Here is a 13,209-nt window from a genome sequence, read left to right as displayed (position 1 = left end):
CCTTCTGGGTGTTACAGACTTCGTGACTAACTTAATGAACCCTGTTCAAGTATAAAAATTGTTGCTGTTATTATAAAGGTATCCTCCTACCTTTATAAAGAACAAACAAACAAACTTTAAATTTAATGGAGGGTGTTTATTATCATTTGAAACAACATTCTTTGGAATTTGGTTTTTTAACACTATCCTTTAAAATTTAAGATAATAGTACGCTCAGTAGGCCGATTATATTGACCATAAGTTGATTTAAGCGCGTGAAATACATTCTGGACAGAACGTGAAATTTCGTAATAAAGTGTTACGATTTGTAAACGTTGTTCAGGGATAAGCCCTCCCATGATGAAATGTCAAACAATACTGAACATGTTAGTTTTGTTCAGCTTGACACGACTCACGTGTGATCTGTGAAAAAAGGATATTGAAAAAAGACACCCGTTATTAAGAAAAAAGGGATACATTTCCCATCCATGAGCGCATCTATTGTAATTTCATTTCAGTAATTTAAATATTATAAACTAGAGGACCCGTCCACGTTTCACTGTGGCTGATACATAGATAATACCACAACTACAATATGTGTATATGTTTTCTATTAGTTATGTATAATATATATTATAACTATTAGTTAATAAGATATAGCATTTTTGTGAAGCAGCTTGTGTTAGTTTACAAAAAAATTTATCATAAAGCATTTCGTGTGTTAATAAAGCATTGCTTTTTTGGGGAAAATACTGTTGAATTTTGGCTCAGGGAAATCCACCGTTGAAAAGACATTTGCTAAGCTGGAAACAGACGAATTGAGCACCGTATACAATGATGCTCTAAAGATTCGAAAGCTATGTGCAAAGTGGGTGCCTCGCAAGTTCATAATTCAATAAAAACAACGAATAACTGATTCTGAGAAGTATTTGTGCGCACTTTAATCGTAATAAAACCGAATTTTTGCGTCGGTGTGTGACAAAAGAAACATAGCTCCACCATTTGCCACTGGAGTCCAATCGTCTGTCATTCTAGAGAACTGCACGTGATGAACCGGTTCTCAGGCGTGGAAAGACGAAAAATTCGGATGGTAAGGTTATGACATCAATCTTTTGTGATGCACGTGGTATAATACATACTCAACGACTGATTACTGATCCAGTTATAATCTATTTCACTGTGTATTTGGTTGCAGTTCTTTTCTACTATTCCAAATACTTAGCAATTGTATTATTTTTGTAGAAGAATCTGTTTAAAATTGTACGCATATATTCAAAATATTCCTACAAACATGAATTTTGAACAAATACTTATTATTTGAAACATAAATTTTGTATTTATGAGTTGTATTAAGCTTTGACATAAAGAGATAAAAGGTATCCTTTGTCCTTACCCCGATTCTAAGCCACCTCTCCACCAATTTTCTGTCAAATCGGTTACATAAAGTTGACCATGAGAGAAGCATGGATTTTCTAAATGCACTCTTGCTACCTGTAATGTTTGTCCTTGTGCCTTGTTTATAGTAACAGCAAAGCTAAGCCTCACCGGAAACTGAACCCTTTTAAATTTGAATGGAAGGTCAGTGGGAATAATTGGTATGCGAAGTATTATAACACTATTTCCCTTACCGACACCTGTTAAAATAGCAGCACAAAGTATGTTCTGTCCCAATTTTGTTATCCGAAGCTTTGTTCTATTACATAGCCCAGGAGCATCTAGATTTCGCATAAGTATTACTGGTGCATTTAGTTTCAATTTAAGTTTATGTGACGGTACACCCGATAGTTCAAGTGAATTCAAAAACTCAACAGGATATGAAGTACTTAGTTCCGTATCTATAATTGTATCCATTGACAAATATTCCTTCATTTCTCCTTGAACCTCGTCAGTGTTGATCCTATTAACAATTTCATTTCTTGGTGCAAATATTGCTCTTGCACATAACCACTGATCACTACACAAATTTTGTTGCAATTCCGGAAAAACATTAGCAATGAGATCCACATCACTTTCTACTAAATTACAAAATTCTCTTGACAGTAATATGTAGCCTTCAGCGCCAACACCTAAACAACCATCACCAATTTTCAACAACATTTCTGCGTAAAGTCCGGAATCAACGTCATTATGAAGATGTACTCGCATATTCGTTTTCAGGCGGAGTTTTTTAACTGTCGACCATAAGCTTGATGAATTAATGCACGCTTGAATTTCATCTGCTGGTGTTCCCCTCTGAATCACTGGGAGGGTTTGACTGAAATCACCAGCCAATAAAACTACCATACCTCCCATTATATCTATACTATCTCGCAAGTCCTGGAGAATCCGGTTTAAAGCTTCTATAGCCTTCTTGTTAGACATTGTACTTTCATCCCACACTAAAAGCTTGCATTCTCGCAGCATCCTACCTCGCGAACTATTTTTACTAAAATTGCAGATGGGCGAATCTTCCTGTGCCAAATTCAATGGTGATTTTAAAACGGAATGTGCCGTACGACCGCCGTTTAATAGCGTCGTGGCAATACCTGACGAAACTACAGCAACTGCTATTTTTTGGTATTTTCTGGCGGACATTAATAATAAGTTAAGCAAAAACATTTTTCCAGTTCCTCCGAGACGGAGAACGTCGAGAAAGACGGAGTCTATTTTACGTAAAACTTGATGGAAAACATTATTTTGCTCTGGAAGTAATTGAGGGACTAATTCTGTCACTTGATGTTGCAGTGCTATGAAATCATAATCTAGCTCTCGTGCAATTTCATTATCAAAATCATTCATATTGTCTCGTGCAGGCTTGACATTCCAAAATCATCTAATTTTTTTCCAACCATCGTAAAAACCTTGTTTTCGATTATAATTAGCGTTTTTTTGTAGACATGTTCATTGAAAGTGATATTTGTTTGTACTTGCTGCAGTTGATGTAAAATATCTTCAGCCATGTATTCTTTGTACTTATCCCAAAGAATTTTAGGGTTAGAAAGGCCGCAAGAAGATAAAATCGTAGCAGCATTTAAAATTCGTAACATGTACGGTATAGACACGACCAAGAGCATCCGATGCTTTAAGCCCAGGTTGGTTTTGAACAGGTGTACCATGAATACGACGACGCCATTCTTTGTTTGAACTGTTCCATGTATAATAACGGGGAACCTCAGAGTACAATAATGTCTTTGCAAAAGTATCATTCTGACAAAGGTGAAAAAAGGCAGTCAGCGTGGTCTTAGAAGGAGATAAAATCCTGTCTTGAAAGGTATTTTCATCAAAAAAGACACGCTACCCGTTTTCTAAGTGTACTGCAAGATGTGTACCAGTGGGATATCTTTCATGTAATGGAAAGCCAAGAAGCCGCCATGCTGCTTCATTGCTACTGACATATCTTCCTGCTTGATAAGTTTGTATTTCATTGAGGGCCTGTACAGCACCTTCATTACGCAGATTGAAGATCGCCTGATCGCTTCCTTCGTTGATATACTTGCAAATATATTTAATTGCACGCACTGAATTGCAAGCTGCAACATTAATGTGGGCGTTGAATAATTTATACAAAATCGGGGAATATGGCACTACCCAGCTATTATCAAGCTCTTTATTTCCCCACTGCTATTACGAATGTTAACTTGTTTACCACCATCAGCAGGCGCCCTACGTCTGTATAACGGGTAACCCTTATCACTGTAAACTGTTTCTTTAATCATTCCTCTAGGATTCTTTTTTGTACACTTGTCATTTTGCATGCAAGGTGAGGCCCGATTACGAGCTCCACAAGGACCGTGTATCATATTTTTAATAACCGTGTCATACAGACACTTTTGTTACAACGTTCATTAACTTTTGCACCTTTAATCGAAACACGCGAGCAACTATGTCATGTCGATCAGGGCCTTTTGCCCAGACTTAAGCTCTTGAGTTATATAAGTCCATGCAGAAAATTTTTGTTTTGGAATTGGTTGTCCCGTTGTTGGATTAATGACTGGAATATTAAAATGATTTTCAGATTCTCTTTTACTGAAAATTAATGGGTACTGCAAAGCATCATAGAATCTATGAGTATCGGCTACACGCTTTAGTGTATTGTCATGTGCCCGTAGTACTATGTCTCGTGGAGAGCTTGGGTCACCAGTCCGCTTGGACCGCCTTTCATGTTCACCACGTGGAGTTCGATCAAAATGAATGATAACTTTGTAGTTGTCTGAAGGCCAGTTGTCTATCGCACTTTTAAAGATTTTTACCAAGGCATTGTGACTGTGTAATATTCGTTGAATTTTCAATACCGTTTCTCTTTCTACTCCTTCAATATATTGGCAACGACGACTTAGTTCATTTTGTTCATCAAAAATCAAATTTATGCTGATCATCATCTTCTGGATATAGTGATCAAATTTTATGATATATCTGTCCTTGTACAGTAAAAGTTGGTGAAAACCCGGGCATTCTTATCACTTTATCAACTCCAAAGGATGTCATTTGAAAGCAAGAGTTATACTTTCTTATTTTTCTTAGAAATTGCTTTGACTCATCTGTAACATTTAAGAATAAAGTTTTCCAAGGCTCTTTTGGTTCACTAAGTAATGGAAGTGAAACTTTACCACCGGAACAGAACATTCCAGAAGTTTTATCTTTCCATTTAAAAGCATCGCAGTACTGTCACTTTTTATTCATTGAGCCAATAACAATCAATGGATGGTAATGATATTCAATTAAAGGAGCATATTGAAGCCCAGTACCATTAAACACAGCCCAATCATTACGCATGAAATTTCGGCGGCGCGTGGTCTGCATGTCTGAATTATGAATTCTTCTCACCTGCGATTACTCTGGTGTTTCTATCGCTCTTCTAGTTGTCTGCAGTGCAGCTTGTCTTTCTAAACGAACTCGTGCCTGAAGAGGCGTTTCAGCTGCTCTCAAAACGCTCAGCTCTGCGTGAGCCGAAGTTTCGGCACGGGCCCGCGGTGAAATTTTGGATATACCAGATATCCGCTTCCGAGGCATTTTCTAAGAAAAGCAGAGTAATAATTAACTTCAGCGAGTAAGATCTATAATCATAAAGTGACTGCTAACCACAAAATTACTGATTACCTCAAAAATTTGATTAGTTTTATACTGCATGTAACGACAGAAGAAAATAATAATAAATATAGAAAAATTACAAACATTTGAAACTATTTATATTCAATTGAATTAGATATTGTCGCCACCGCTGGTAATAAAGTGGGACGGTATTACAGTATTCATCGTTGAATCTTCATTTTCGCATTTATAATATTAGTATGAGTATGATTTTGATATACCAGATTTCCGCTTCCGAGGCATTTTCTAAGAAAAGCAGAGTAAGAATTAACATCAGCGTGTAAGATCTAAAATAATAAAGTGACAGCTAACCACAAAAATTTTAATAGTTTTATACTGCATGTAACGGCAGAAGAAAATAGCAATAAATATAGAAAAATTATAAACAGTTGAAACTTGAATTAGATATTGCCGTCACCGCCGATAATGCAGTGTGACGGTATTACATTATTCATTGCTGAAACTTCATTACTGTAATGCTAGATGGCGTTTAAGTAGCTAAATTTGACGATTTTTTGTTTTTTTATCTTTCTTAAAATCTTTTTTTTTTTAATATAGAGTACCATATTTTACTTCTAATACCTTCAGGAGTATATGTACAAAGTTTCATGATGATCGGCTAAGTAGTTTTTGCGTGAAAGCGTAACAAACAAACTTACATTCGCATTTATAATATTAATATGATGTGATGTTTTTTATTGTTTTGGTTTTTTTTTTTTTTTGAAAAAATAAAATATTCAAATGGTTCGTACAAACATGAATTTTAAACAAATGCTTATTATGTAAAATTTAATTTTTGTATATATGAGTTGTATTAAACTTTGACATAAAGAGATAAAAGGTATCCTATGTCCTTACCCTGGCTCTAAGCTACCTCTCCACCAATTTTCAACCAAATCGGTTAAGCCGTTCTTGAGTTATAAATGGTGTAACTAACAACAACTTTCTTTTATATATGTATATATCGTCACCTAAAATGCAAAATAACGTAACAACATTTTCAGAAATTTACAGTGGCGTGAATGAAACACGAAATAAAAAGGAACAAGTGTGAAAAAAAAATTAATATTGGTTAAAACTGGTTTAAATTTGAGCGCAGAACCTGAAAATGTTGGACAAATGTGATATTATGAATGTAATTTGAAGTAGTGAATCGTAACCAATAAGATACTAAATTTCGAATTTTTTGACGATACGTTATTTTTCATTTTAGGTGACGATATGTAGATTGTAAATTGTAACAAAATTCGACAAAATCATGTAGCTATTTTTTTTTTGAATTATGTACATATGTACGTATGTTTGTTTGGCCCAGGATAACAATCGCATATATCAAATTTCCACAACGCAATTGTTTTGGATAAGCTCATTGTATTCTGCACGAAATTGCGCATATTTTCATTGAATTCCGCATGTAAATCATGTAACTGAAATGTCATGGCAAAAACTGAGCAATTTGTCCACCAGTGGAATTGACATAAACAATAATGAAATGATTTCAACTATTTTGAAATCAGAGATGTATTAGCAAGAAAACTACGAACGCCATTAGCAAACTGACTTTGCATTTTATTGGATGCATATTTATGAGGTAAATTTTGCAATGAAACGCAATCCAATTGCATAGCAATTAGTCTTTCTACATTGTGACAGAAAATGAATTGAATTTTTAATTTTAGTTGAAAAAATTCTATGAATTTTGAAACAAGTTTTAGTAGTGTTAGCTGGTATTAAATTTCAAATGTATCTAGAGGGTGTATATTACACAAATTTAATTAAGGTCTGATGGAACTTATTTCAAGCCAAATTAGTTAATATATTTTGTATTTGGATCAAATCAATCAAGGGGGGAAAACAGAAAATACCTCATTTGTACCTGTAGTTAATAGTCTAATTACAAAAATTAAACCCATAATATAATTGTTATTTGAGTTTAATAATAGTCGGGCAATGGAACATCAATTCCATCGTCATTGATTGTGGAATGGGGTTCGGAATCTCCAAACGTTACACTTTCACTGGCGCCCAGCAGGCCGGAGAAGCGCTCCCTCAATAGTTTTAGTATGCTCTGAACATCAGTTATTAGATCACGATTTTGGATCCTACAAGAGTACGATCCAGTCTTGAAAGCTTCCGCTATTTGCCACATCGTTTCTTAGAATTTTCGATCATTACACCTGTCGGCCAGCATATGCTTCTCGCTTCCCTCTTCAACTATATTTATATATGTAGGATAGACGTACGGTCAACCGACCAATATGTTGGAAAATGTAGATGACTCGCTAAGTCCGATTTGCTGGAGACGAATGGTCTACTGATGTGCAGAAATAAAAGGCTGGACCAACTCCACTTCACAATAGATAAATTTCACTTTATTACAGAACTGATGCTTTACTAAACTTTACAATATGTAGATCAATTTCACTTTTATTTAAGAACTGATGCTTTACAATACAGCTTTACAATATGTCAATGCTTTATTACACTTTCTCGGTCGCCATCCGCTATTCAAGTGAAGTCCGTTATTGGTTTTATTCCGTTCGAGTCCCTTTTTCGTTCAGTCAGTGTTGTCGTGTATCAAAAACGTTCAGTCCGTACGGTCGCATTTCTTTGTCCTACATATATTAATCTACGCTCGTTTTGTGGTCGATCGTGATATTGCGAGGAAGGCTGTCTGTCTGATTTCTCTTCACTGCGAAACAACATTCCTTTTCATTCCAGCTGTTATTTGCTGGTGACCGCTCTGAGAGAGCAAGAGTACAAGTCGAGTAAAAAACCATTTCGCTGTCGGTTGTGATAGTAGCTTCTGGGTGTCGTACCTTCCCTGTGTTTGTTGACGGACGTGCTTTGCTATACAGAAGTGGGCGCGTACCTTTGCTTCAAAAAGATAGTGGTCCGACAAGGACTAAGGACACTGAAGACATGCCTTTCATCTATCACAACATGATCAATCTGGTTGGTGGCTGTTCGATCTGGAGACAGCCAGGTAGCTTGATAAATTTTCAAGTGCTGGACTCTAGTACTACAGATACCCATATTTCGGGCCCCTGCGAAGTCGATCAGCCTCAACCTATTTGGAGAGAATAAAAATTTTAAGTATTATTATGTCGATTTGTTTATTATTGCGGCGTAAAGGGATATAGATATTGTTCTGGGTAGGCAGTTACAGTTGTACCGAATTCCTACTGATGCATTCTAACCGTGCACCCTGGAAACTGAATTTTCCGACTTTTGTGCCAAAGATACCTTCTTTGCCCACCTTCGCGTTAAATTTTTAAATTAAAATGTTTACATCGGCGTGGGGGCAGTTGTCATAAGAATGCTCCAGCCGCTTAGCCGCTTCTTTGGTCATATCGTCCTTCTTTTTCATCGGAGCATGGCTGAAAAATTCTGCCAGGATTCTATGACTAAGTCTTTCTTCCTCTACGAATCCCACACCAAATTTGCTCTCCGGTGTCACAAAGACCTACTCGTCTCTGTCCTTGTCCTGTCCATTGCATTTCTTGAATGTCGATGATGTCAGCCGCTGAAGCTTCCTCTCGGCCTTTTAGCCAGGACCTCAGGATCTACATGTGTTGGCTACCGCATCTTACACAAGGATTACTCACATTTCCGGAGTCCGCGGGGTGGATGCAAGAGTAGGAATTGGGTATAGCCCTACAACTGTAAGTGCGTACCCAGAAGCATAACTATATCCCATTACACCCCAACAATTAACAAATCGATAACTAAAATTTTCTATCAACATTTAATATTCCTTACACCTGAACTTAAAAACAATTGATATTATGTTTTTAAATTAAATTTAAATTTATTATCTTCTTCGGTATTTCCAGTCATCACCTACAATGACTCCTACCTGACGATCACTAAAGTACAACGCCTTAATATGGGTGCATATTTATGTATCGCTTCGAATGGCATTCCTCCAAAGGTCAGCAAGCGCGTAATGTTGGTTGTGCACTGTAAGTAAATCTACTAAATTAAATTAACATTTAAACTTGCCATGAAATTGTTATACATAATATGCTTATTATATTATCTAGCAATTCCCTCATTATACCCTAAACAGAATATATTAAGTTTGTCACGAAGTTTGAAATACCCAGAAGGAAATAAAACCTGGAAAATAAATATGTAAATGATCAGCATTACGAGCCGAGTAAACTTAGCCATGTCCGTCTGTATTACACATAGCTACCACGTTAACTGCTCGATCGAAATCAAGTTGTTGCTTCGGTGCAATAAGGACAGGATGATTTTAAATCCGAATGATGTCTGTCCGCCTATGCGAGCTGCAACTTGAGTAGAAATTAAGATACCTTGTTATTGTTTTTGGTATTTTAATAAAACTCGGAAATAATATCCTGAACACCAAGAGGAAATAGACCAGTTAAAAGCCACACAACTGACTTACTGACATTTACTGAGGACAAAGAGTTCACTAAAATCATGCTTCCGCAATAAATCGATCAGAATCAAGATCTTCAATGGAAGACTTTGGTGCAACTAAATATCTTCTCCATATTCGGTACAGATTATTACTGGAGGAATATAATATTCAACCCAGCTGTTGAGAAAACCAAATAAAGCATCAGCTGCGATTTAAACTGACTGATTAAAATCAACATTAAGATCTTTATAAAGAACATTTTGTAATTTTGAGATAACCATAATTCATCTGTAAGATAAGGAAAACGTGTTCCCTTGAATGGAGACCTTTGACCGGTTTCGCTCTCAGATTTAATTATGCATATGCGCTATATAATCCTTCTGATTCTGTTTCTTTCTTACAGTTCCGAAAATGGATACAAAATCAGCTAGTCGGTGCTGCCACCGGCCAAAATATAGCACTTGAATGTCAGTCAGAGGCATATCCGAAGTTTATCAATTATTAGACGAAAAATGATACGATCATCGTGCCCGTGCACTGTGCATTGTGTAAGTAAAATAAAAGGATTTTTAAACTTAGATTCAAAACAACTGAATTTTTAAATTATTTTTTCTTTTAATATCCAAAAATTTAACTCTTTTTTTTATTTTGAACAAACTTAAATTAGGTGAACAAAATAATATTTTTTAAAGCTACATAAGTTCTCTGTGATACATTTTTTACCAAATATGTAGTAGTTAACTATAGAAACAGAAAGTGCAACGGACGTTTAATTAACTTCTTGTCAGCCTTTTTTTAACCGCAATCACACATGTGAACAGCAATACACTCAAACCCACACACATACATATATTGAGACTCGAGCAGACAACTATTGCTATAAAAGCGAGTTACTTGGACAAACAGTCAGTGAAAGTATATGAAGAAGAGCCACCAAAATATAAAACACGCATACTATGAATGAGAAGTGTGCGTGCGCTATAAAATAATTGCTAAGAGAGTTAACAAAACAGAAGGAGAAAGTGGTATGGACACAGTCCATCAGTGAGCGCAGCGATTGCGATTCGTAAAAGCATCCGCTCTGAACGGCTGCACATTGCATTGTCATCGAGTAGTTTTCGAAAACAAAAGATTAATGTCCGAAAACATATATATGTACATAGCTACTAATATATACAAATGCGAAAGAGATGAGGAATACAACAAATGACAAAACCGTTTGTGGTTGAAAAAAACAGACTTTTGAGGATTGCGTTAACTTCTCGTATACCCAAGTGACAGAAAAATGACATAAAGGGCTGAACGAGATAAAATTAAATTCTTAATAAAAACAAGTATAAGGGGTAAGGGTAGAAGGGCTAAGTTCGGGTGTCACCGAACATTTTATACTCTCGCATGATAAAGTGATAATCGAGATTTCATTATACGTCATTTACATATTTTTCAAATACCGTATTTTTGTAAAGTTTTATTCCGCTATCATCATTGGTTCCTAATGTATATATTATACAGAGAAGGCATCAGATGGAATTCAAAAGATCGTTATATTGGAAGAAGGCGTGGTTGTGAACCGATTTCACCCATATTTCGTACATGTCATCAGGGTGTTAAGAAAATATTATATACCGAATTTCATTGAAATCGGTTCAGTAGTTCCCGAGATATGGTTTTTGGTCCATAAGTGAGCGACGCCACGCCCATTTTCAATTTTTAAAAAAAGCTTGGGTGCAGCTTCCTTCTGCCATTTCTTCCGTAAAATTTAGTGTTTCTGACGTTTTTTGTTACTCGGTTAATGCACTTTTAGTGATTTTCAATATAACCTTTGTATGGGAGGTGGGCGTGGTTATTATCCGATTTCTTCCATTTTTGAACTGTTTATGGAAGTGACTGAAAACGGCTCTGTAGAGTTTGGTTGACATAGCTATAGTAGTTCTTGAGATATGTACAAAAAACTTAGTAGGGGCGGGGCCACGCCAACTTTTCCAAAAAAATTGCGACCAAATATGCCCCTCCCTAATGCGATCCTTTGTGTCAATTTTCACTTTAATATCTTTATTTATGGCTTAGTTATGACACTTTATAGGTTTTCGGTTTCCGCCATTTTGTGGGCGTGGCAGTGGGCGGATTTTGCCTATCTTCAAACTAAACCTTCTTATGGAGCCAAGGAATACGTGTACCAAGTTTCATCATGATATCTCAATTTTTACTCAAGTTACAGCTTGCACGGACGGACTGACGGACAGACAGACATCCGGATTTCGACTCTACTCGTCACCCTGATCACTTTGGTATATATAACCCTATATCTGACTCTTTTAGTTTTAGGACTTACAAACAAAAGGTTATGTGAACAAAACTATAATACTCTCCTTAGCAACATTGTTGCGAGAGTATAAAAAAACTAATATTTTAAACAGCATTCGGCTTACTATCCTGCAGAGTTGTCATCGAGGACCAACTTTCCAATGAAAAATCATACCCCAACCAGTTTACTTTTGTATTTAAAATAGGCCTAATATAGACAGTTTATTTACAGCGGCAAATTCTCCTGAGTTCTCAGGATAACACAAAACTAGTAGTTGCTGGCTCTGATAAGTCCTATGGATACGTTGGCAATTTGAAGCCCATTTCATGCAATTTTAAATTAAAAAATTTCTGTGGACTTTACAGACGTTTCGTCCATAACAGCGTATTTTCACTTAATATTTATATCAATTCTAAAACCGATTTATATTAGAAAAAATACGAAGCTTATTTTAACAGTCCGCCAAATTAAAAAAAAAACCCTAGATCACATTTCAGATTTGTAAAAGTAAGCAGGTGCACTAAATGTTCTTTCCGCAGGGTCAACCCTCAACAAAGAATATTATTCGAAAGTTATTTGGTGTTTACGTCAAGTCCTTCGACTGAAACGGCCGAAACTATAAGTAAATAACACCTGATTTCTTTGTTTGGCACGATATTGCACCATGTCATACTGCATTGCTTTTTCTCGACTTTTCTGTAAAAACTCCGCTTATACCGTTCCGCAACCATCATATTGGCCTGATGTGGCTTCGTGCGACAACTTTCTATACAGCAAAATGGAAAGGCCAATTTTGAAGCGATTGAAGAGATAAATAGAAGAAGGTATTGAAAACTATTTCGAATGTTTCGAAGATTTAAAGAAGCATTGGCGCAAGTGCGTGCTATCGGACCGGGACTACCCTGAAGGGGATAAAATTGATTTGGAGCAATAAATTAAGAATTTGTACTTTACAAACAAATTTACCTTACTTTTTATGATAGGAATATACTATATATAACATAGATAATAACGCATGATCCAAGTAGAGGTACTTTTTTCAATAGCATTTTTTTGTTCTTTTAAGAAGTTGGAACTTTTGATATACATATATTTTTATGACAATTCAGAAATATTGTATATAATCCGAATTAAAATATACTGAAGATTGCAAAGGGGGCGAGGTAATATATTTTTAAATCTGCATACAAGTATATGTATATACATCATGTTAACATTCGCAAACACTACTGCAAATCAAGCCTATCAGGCGAATGTTAATTTCTTGACTTACTTCTCTATTTATGTTAGGGTGAGCCAAAAACTAAACTGTCGAACTTTTATAGTAAAATGTAGTTATATAAAAAGTAAAAATACTATATGCCTACTAAGGAAAAGTTTTTGCTTAATTTTTAAACGTTTTTGGTCAGTATTCAAAGTTTCCTATGTTAACAATAGCAAGTACTATAAGTAGGGTTACCAGGTT

At 35.8% G+C, this 13,209-nt stretch overlaps 1 pseudogene; it reads left to right on the top strand.

The window, feature by feature from the left end:
• LOC120768779 overlaps nt 1–9,995 on the top strand; it is a 64,497-nt pseudogene extending 54,502 nt beyond the window's left edge.
• Nucleotides 9,996–13,209: the final 3,214 nt, after the last annotated feature.

Source organism: Bactrocera tryoni, chromosome 2 (assembly GCF_016617805.1).
Source record: "Bactrocera tryoni isolate S06 chromosome 2, CSIRO_BtryS06_freeze2, whole genome shotgun sequence".
NCBI classification, from domain to species: domain Eukaryota; kingdom Metazoa; phylum Arthropoda; class Insecta; order Diptera; family Tephritidae; genus Bactrocera; species Bactrocera tryoni.
This window is presented reverse-complemented; position numbering and strand designations above follow the sequence as displayed.